Here is a 7,964-nt window from a genome sequence, read left to right as displayed (position 1 = left end):
TAAGCAAGGGAAATCCACTTTAGTGTCTTTCCAAAATTGATGTCACTCAATATAATGGGAATAACCACTAACATTGTAACTTGTTTAAGTGTGACATGCAATATGAAGGACAAAAAATTTAAAACTATATATTATGATATTTCCTATTTCACAACATAGCAAATGGTAATAATGGTTCGTTGGATAATACTAACCTTGAACACTCATATTTTCGGCAACTAATTTGGCACAAGCCAATGGAGAAAAGATTAAACCTACATTAACTCATCCTCCACGACCAGGGCATGGATATATTAAAAGTAAATAAATCTTATTACGAATATTATAATAAAAGAATTTATATGCATACTAGAGAGATTAATGTTACTTGATAAGTATTTTTCACAACAATAAAGTAAATATGAGATTTTAGTCCTTAAAGAAGTTAACAAATGAGTCATGTGCATGTTATGTGCATCTTTTTCCATGTGAATGAACTACTAGGGTGAGGTTTTATTTTTGCGTAAATTATTTTAGTAATAATAATATGTGCATAATGCTAGCATAAAATTCAGTTTAGTAGATTCCAATTAAATATGAAAGAAAATCAAAGTCACTTGATAGACATTTCTATCATTCTTCAGTAAGGCTTTGGCTTGCACTTGGAGAGAGAGAGAGAGAGCCTCAGTGAAGAATATCTCATGTCTTTTAACTACGCCTACATTATCAAGGTAATCAACTAAAAAATTGATTCCACGTAGCAATGTGTTGCTTGAAACCTCTCTAAATTCATTGGTTGGTTAATATGCAGATTTAAGCTCCTGATCTGCCACATAGGTAAAGTGTTGCTGCCTTCCTAGAAAAGAACATATACCCCAAATCTCAGGAATACATAAGAACAATAAATGTAAATTATAATTTTACAGTAAAAGAATAACTTACAGCTACATGGCTTCACCATTGCCATCTTTTGGAAGAAACCTCTTCCAAAACCAATGTTATTTGAAGAGATCTTCCTCAACTCCTTCGCCATCTTTCTTTTCTCTCTCGCACAAAAATTTATAAATTGAGATACACATTCCCAATGTCAGAGCAGTAAATAGCATAAATACCCATGCCTTGAGAGCACAAAGGTGCACCAAAACAAATGGATTCATGATTAGGGACATGAGCAAATATATGCTCGTCTCCCAGCATGCGCCTAACGCCCTAATCTCTTCGACGTACGATTCTTCTGTCCACTCAAAAGAACCCGAGAATATTGAATAGCAGACTATGAGGGGGATGGAAAATGCCATGCCAGCATAGGCACTCTTTTGTCTCAATTGAAAGATATAGTCTCCTACCAAAACGTAGAGACCCGACAAGGAAACCTGAAAAAATCTGAGAAAAGTGATATTAAATTAGATATGCTATATTTCAGTTAATAAAAATTAATCTATATAAAGGAAACCTAAATAAGAAAGAAATGAAGAAGTCCATGTGCTAAAATCATGATTAAACATGCCGAGACATCTGCAGCTCTGCTTCTGCTCCACCTTTCCTAAACATATTAAGGGACGTTTTTGCCTCCTCCATACGCCCTTTCTTAATGAGAAACCTTGGGGTCTCACTAAGAAAGAAAGATAGTACAAGAAATAGCAAAGCAAAAAACCCACGACTGGCAAAGGACCATCTCTAACCATAACAGAATTTGTGACATTCTGCCATATTTACTGCTTTCGTGCTGGTACTGCCCTAAAGCATCATGGAGTTATAAGCAAGGAAAATCCACTTTGGTGCCTTTCCAACATTGATGTCACTCAATATAATGGGAATCACCACTAAGATTGTAACTTGTTTAAGTGTGACAGGCAATATGAAGCACAAAAGATTTAATACTATATATTATGACATTTCCTATTTCACAACATAGAAAATGCTAATAATGGTTAGTTTAATAATACTAACCTTGAACACTAGTATTTCCAGCAACTAATTTGGCACAAGCCAATGGAGAAAAGATTAAACCTATATTAACTCATCCTCCACGACCAGGGCATGGATATATTTAAAGTAAATAAATCTTATTACGAATATTATAATAAAAGAATTTATGTGCATACTAGAGAGATTAATGTTACTTGATGAGTTATTTTTACAACAATAAAGTTAATATGAGATTTTAATCCTTAAAGAAGTTAACAAATGAGTCATGTGCATGTTATGTGCATCTTTGTCCATGTGAAAGCACTATTAGGGTGATGTATTATTTTTGCGTGAATTATTTTAGTAATAATAATATGTGCATAATTCTAGTATAAAATTTAGTTAAGTAGATTCCAATTAAATATGAAAGAAAATCAAAGTCACTTGATAGTCATTTCTATCATTCTTCAGTAAGGCTTTGGCTTGAACTTGCAAAGAGAGAGATCTCCAATGAAGAATATCTCATGTCTTTCAACTACGCCTACATTAGCAAGGTAATCAACTAAAAATTTGATTCCCCGTAGCAATGTATTACTTGAAACCTCCCTAAAGCCATCGGTTGGTTAATATGCAGAAGTAATCTCCGGATCTGCCACATAGCTAGAGTGTTGATGTCATCCTAGAAAAGAACATATACCCAAAATCTCAAGAATACATAATAACAATAAATATAAATTATAATTTTACAGTAAAAAAATAACTTACAGCTACACGGCTTCAACATTTCCATCTTCTGGAAGAAACCTCTTCCAAAATCAATGTTATTTGAAGAGATCTTCCTTAACTCCTTCAGCGTCTTTCTTTTCTCTCTCGGGCAAAATTTATAAATTAAGAAGCACATTCCTAATGTCAGAGAAGCAAATAGCATGAATATCCAAGCCTTGAGAGTACAAAAGAGCAGCAAAATGAAAGGATTCATGATTAGGGACATGAGCAAAGATATGCTCATCTCCCAGCATGTGCCTAACGCCCTAATCTCTTCGGCGTACGATTCTTCAGTCCACTCAGAAAGGCCCCGAGAACATTGAATAGCAGCTTATGAGGGGATGGCAAATGCCATACCAACATAGGCACTCTTTTGGCTCAGTGAAAAGATATAGTCTCCTACCAAAAGGAAGAGACCCAGCAAGGAAACCTGAAAAAATCCAAAAAAAGTGATGTCAAATTAGATATGCTATATTTCAGTAAATAAAAATTAATACATATAAAGGAAACCTAATTAAGAAATAAATGAATAAGTACATGTGCTAAAATCATGCCTATGCATGCCGAGACTAGATTCATCCGTCGGCCGAAGAAGCGGTAACTCGGATAAGTGAGTCCAGCAACTCCAGCTCGAACAACTTCGGCAATGAGTGGAGAGACGAATGAGGCATTATAGGTGTATCTAGCTGACTGTAGAAGTAATGGTCCAAAGAATAGTAATGATTCTAAGCCCAATACTTGCTGGAAAATTTGAGTCACTATGTTAAGCAGTAAAAGTGGCGAGTGTGACAATTTCTTTCTTTTTCTCTTGCCTTCATTTTCCATCATGCCTGCCAATATTTGTAGCTCTACCTCTGCTCCACATTTCATCAACATCTTAAGGGACTCTTTTGCCTCCTCCATACACCATTTCTTAATGAGAAACCTCGGGGTCTCACTAAGAAAGAAAGACAATACAAGAAGTGGCAAAGCCAAAAATCCACTACTGGCAAAGGACCATCTCCAACCATCACGGAAGTTCTGACATTCTGCCATGTTTACTGCTTTAGTACTAGTACTTCCCCATAGCATTATGGAGTTATAAGCAAGGAAAATCCACTTTGGTACCTTTCTAACATTGATATCACTCAATATAATGGGAATTGCCTGCATGATTGTAATTTGCTTAAGTGTGACATACAATATGAAGCACAAAAGTTTTAAAACTATATATTCTAATATTTCCTATTTCACAACATAGCAAATGGTAATAATGGTTAGTTGGATAATACTAACCTTGAACACTCATATTTCCGGCAACTAATTTGGCACAATTTAATGGAGAAAAGATTAACCCTACATTAACTCATCCTCCACGACCAGGGCAAGGATATATTTAAAGTAAATAAATCTTATTACGAATATTATAATAAAAATATTTATGTGCATACTAGAGAGATTAATGTTACTTGATGCGTAATTTTCACAACAATAAAGTAAATATAAGATTTTAGTCCTTAAAGAAGTTAACAAATGAGTCATGTGCATGTTATGTGCATCTTTTTCCATGTGAAAGCACTACTAGGGTGAGGTTTTATTTTTGCGTAAATTACTTTAGTAATAATAATATGTGCATAATGCTAGCATAAAATTTAGTTTAGTAGATTCCAATTAAATATGAAAGAAAATCAAAGTCACTTGATAGATATTTCTATCATTCTTCAGTAAGGTTTTGGCTTGCACTTGCAGAGAGAGAGAGAGAGAGAGAGAGAGAGAGAGAGAGAGAGAGAGAGAGAGAGAGAGAGAGAGAGAGAGAGAGAGAGAGAGAGAGAGAGAGTCTTAGTGAAGAATATCTCATGTCTTTTAACTACGCCTACATTAGCAAGGTAATCAACTAAAAAATTGATTCCCCGTAGCAATGTGTTACTTGGAACCTCCCTCAAGCCATTGGTTGGTTAATATGCAGAATTAAGCTCTCGATCTGCCACATAGGTAGAGTGTTGCTGCCATCCTAGAAATGAACATATACCCCAAATCTCAAAAATACATAATAACAATAAATATAAATTATAATTATACAGTAAACGAATAACTTACAGATACACGGCTTCAACATTGACATCTTTTGGAAGAAACCTCTTCCAAAACCAATGTTATTTGAAGAGATCTTCCTTAACTCCTTCAGCATCTTTCTTTTCTCTCTCGGGCAAAATTTATAAATTGAGAAGCACATTTCTAATGTCAGAGCAGCAAATAGCATGAATATCCAAGCCTTGAGAGCACAAAAGAGTAGCAAAATGAAAGGATTCATGATTAGGGACATGAGCAAAGATATGCTCATCTCCCAGCATGTGCCTAACGCCCTAATCTCTTCGGCGTACGATTCTTCAGTCCACTCATAAAGGCCCCGAGAACATTGAATAGCAGCTTATGAGGGGGATGGAAAATGCCATACCAACATAGGCACTCTTTTGGTTCAGTGGAAAGATATAGTCTCCTACCAAAAGGAAGAGACCCAGCAAGGAAACCTGGAAAAATCCAAGAAAAGTAATATCAAATTAGATATGCTATATTTCAGTTAATAAAAATTAATCTATATAAAGGAAACCTAATTAAGAAATAAATGAAGAAGTACATGTGCTAAAATCATGCCTATGCATGCCGAGACTAGATTCATCCGTCGGCCGAAGAAGCTGTAACTCGGATAAGTGAGTCCAGCAACTCCAGCTCGAACAACTTCGGCAATGAGCGGAGCGACGAATGAGGCATTATAGGTGTATCTAGCTGACTGCAGAAGTAATGGTCCAAAGAATAGTAATGATTCTAAGCCCAACACTTGCTAGAAAATTTGAGCCACTATGTTAAGCAGTAAAAGTGGCGAGTGTGACAATTTCTTTCTTTTCCTCTTGCCTTCATTTTCCATCATGCCTGCCAACATTTGTAGCTCTACTTCTGATCCACATTTCCTCAACATCTTAAGGGACTCTTTTGCCTCCTCCACACACCATTTCTTAATGAGAAACCTCGAGGTCTCACTAAGAAAGAAAGACAGTACAAGTAGTGGCAAAGCCAAAAATCCACTACTGGCAAAGGATCATCTCCAACCATAACGGAAGTTGTGACATTCTGCCATGTTTGCTGCTTTGGTACTAGTACTCCCCCATAGCATTATGGACTTATAAGCAAGGAAAATCTACTTTGGTGCCTTTCCAACATTGATATCACTCAATACAATGGGAATCTCCTGCATGATTGTAATTTGCTTAAGTGTGGCATGCAATATGAAGCACAAAAGTTTTAAAACTATATATTCTAATATTTCCTATTTTACAACATAGAAAATGGTAATAATGGTTAGTTGGATAATACTAACCTTGAACACTCATATTTTCGACAACTAATTTGGCACAATTTAATGGAGAAAAGATTAACCCTACATTAACTCATCCTCCACGACCAGGGCAAGGATATATTTAAAGTAAATAAATCTTATTACGAATATTACAATAATAAAATTTATGTGCATACTAGAGAGATTAATGTTACTTGATGAGTAATTTTCACAACAATAAAGTAAATATGAGATTTTAGTCCTTAAAGAAGTTAACAAATGAGTCATGTGCATGTTATATGCATCTTTTTCCATGTGAAAGCACTACTAGGGTGAGGTTTTACTTTTGCGTAAATTATTTTAGTAATAATAATATGTGCATAATGCTAGCATAAAATTTAGTTTAGTAGATTCCAATTAAATATGAAAGAAAATCAAAGTCACTTGATAGACATTTGTATCATTCTTCAATAAGGCTTTGGCTTGCACTTGCAAAGAGAGAGAGAGAGAGCCTTAGTGAAGAATATCTCATGTCTTTTAACTACGCCTACATTATCAAGGTAATCAACTAAAAAATTGATTCCCCGTAGCAATGTGTTACTTGGAACCTCCCTCAAGCCATTGGTTGGTTAATATGCAGAATTAAGCTCTCGATCTGCCACATAGGTAGAGTGTTGCTGCCATCCTAGAAATGAACATATGCCCCAAATCTCAGGAATACATAAGAACAATAAATGTAAATTATAATTATACAGTAAACGAATAACTTACAGCTACACGGCTTCAACATTGCCATCTTTTGGAAGAAACCTCTTCCAAAACCAATGTTATTTGAAGAGGTCTTCCTTAACTCCTTCAGCATCTTTCTTTTCTCTCTCGGGCAAAATTTATAAATTGAGAAGCACATTTCTAATGTCAGAGCAGCAAATAGCATTAATATCCAAGCCTTGAGAGCACAAAAGAGTAGCAAAATGAAAGGATTCATGATTAGGGACATGAGCAAAGATATGCTCATCTCCCAGCATGTGCCTAACGCCCTAATCTCTTCGGCGTACGATTCTTCAGTCCACTCATAAAGGCCCCGAGAACATTGAATAGCAGCTTATGAGGGGGATGGAAAATGTCATACCAACATAGGCACTCTTTTGGTTCAGTGGAAAGATATAGTCTCCTACCAAAAGGAAGAGACCCAGCAAGGAAACCTGGAAAAATCCAAGAAAAGTAATATCAAATTAGATATGCTATATTTCAGTTAATAAAAATTAATCTATATAAAGGAAACCTAATTAAGAAATAAATGAAGAAGTACATGTGCTAAAATCATGCCTATGCATGCCGAGACTAGATTCATCCGTCGGCCGAAGAAGCTGTAACTCGGATAAGTGAGTCCAGCAACTCCAGCTCGAACAACTTCGGCAATGAGCGGAGCGACGAATGAGGCATTATAGGTGTATCTAGCTGACTGCAGAAGTAATGGTCCAAAGAATAGTAATGATTCTAAGCCCAACACTTGCTAGAAAATTTGAGCCACTATGTTAAGCAATAAAAGTGGTGAGTGTGACAATTTCTTTCTTTTCCTCTTGCCTTCATTTTCCATCATGCCTGCCAACATTTGTAGCTCTACTTCTGATCCACATTTCCTCAACATCTTAAGGGACTCTTTTGCCTCCTTCACACACCATTTCTTAATGAGAAACCTCGAGGTCTCACTAAGAAAGAAAGACAGTACAAGTAGTGGCAAAGCCAAAAATCCACTACTGGCAAAGGACCATCTCCAACCATAACGGAAGTTGTGACATTCTGCAATGTTTGCTGCTTTGGTACTAGTACTCCCCCATAGCATTATGGACTTATAAGCAAGGAAAATCTACTTTGGTGCATTTCCAACATTGATATCACTCAATATAATGGGAATCTCCTGCATGATTGTAATTTGCTTAAGTGTGGCATGCAATATGAAGCACAAAAGTTTTAAAACTATATATTCTAATATTTCCTATTT

The sequence above is a fragment of the Nicotiana tabacum genome, chromosome 24 (genome assembly GCF_000715075.1).
Source record: "Nicotiana tabacum cultivar K326 chromosome 24, ASM71507v2, whole genome shotgun sequence".
NCBI lineage: Eukaryota > Viridiplantae > Streptophyta > Magnoliopsida > Solanales > Solanaceae > Nicotiana > Nicotiana tabacum.
Note: the sequence above shows the minus strand (reverse complement) of the source record.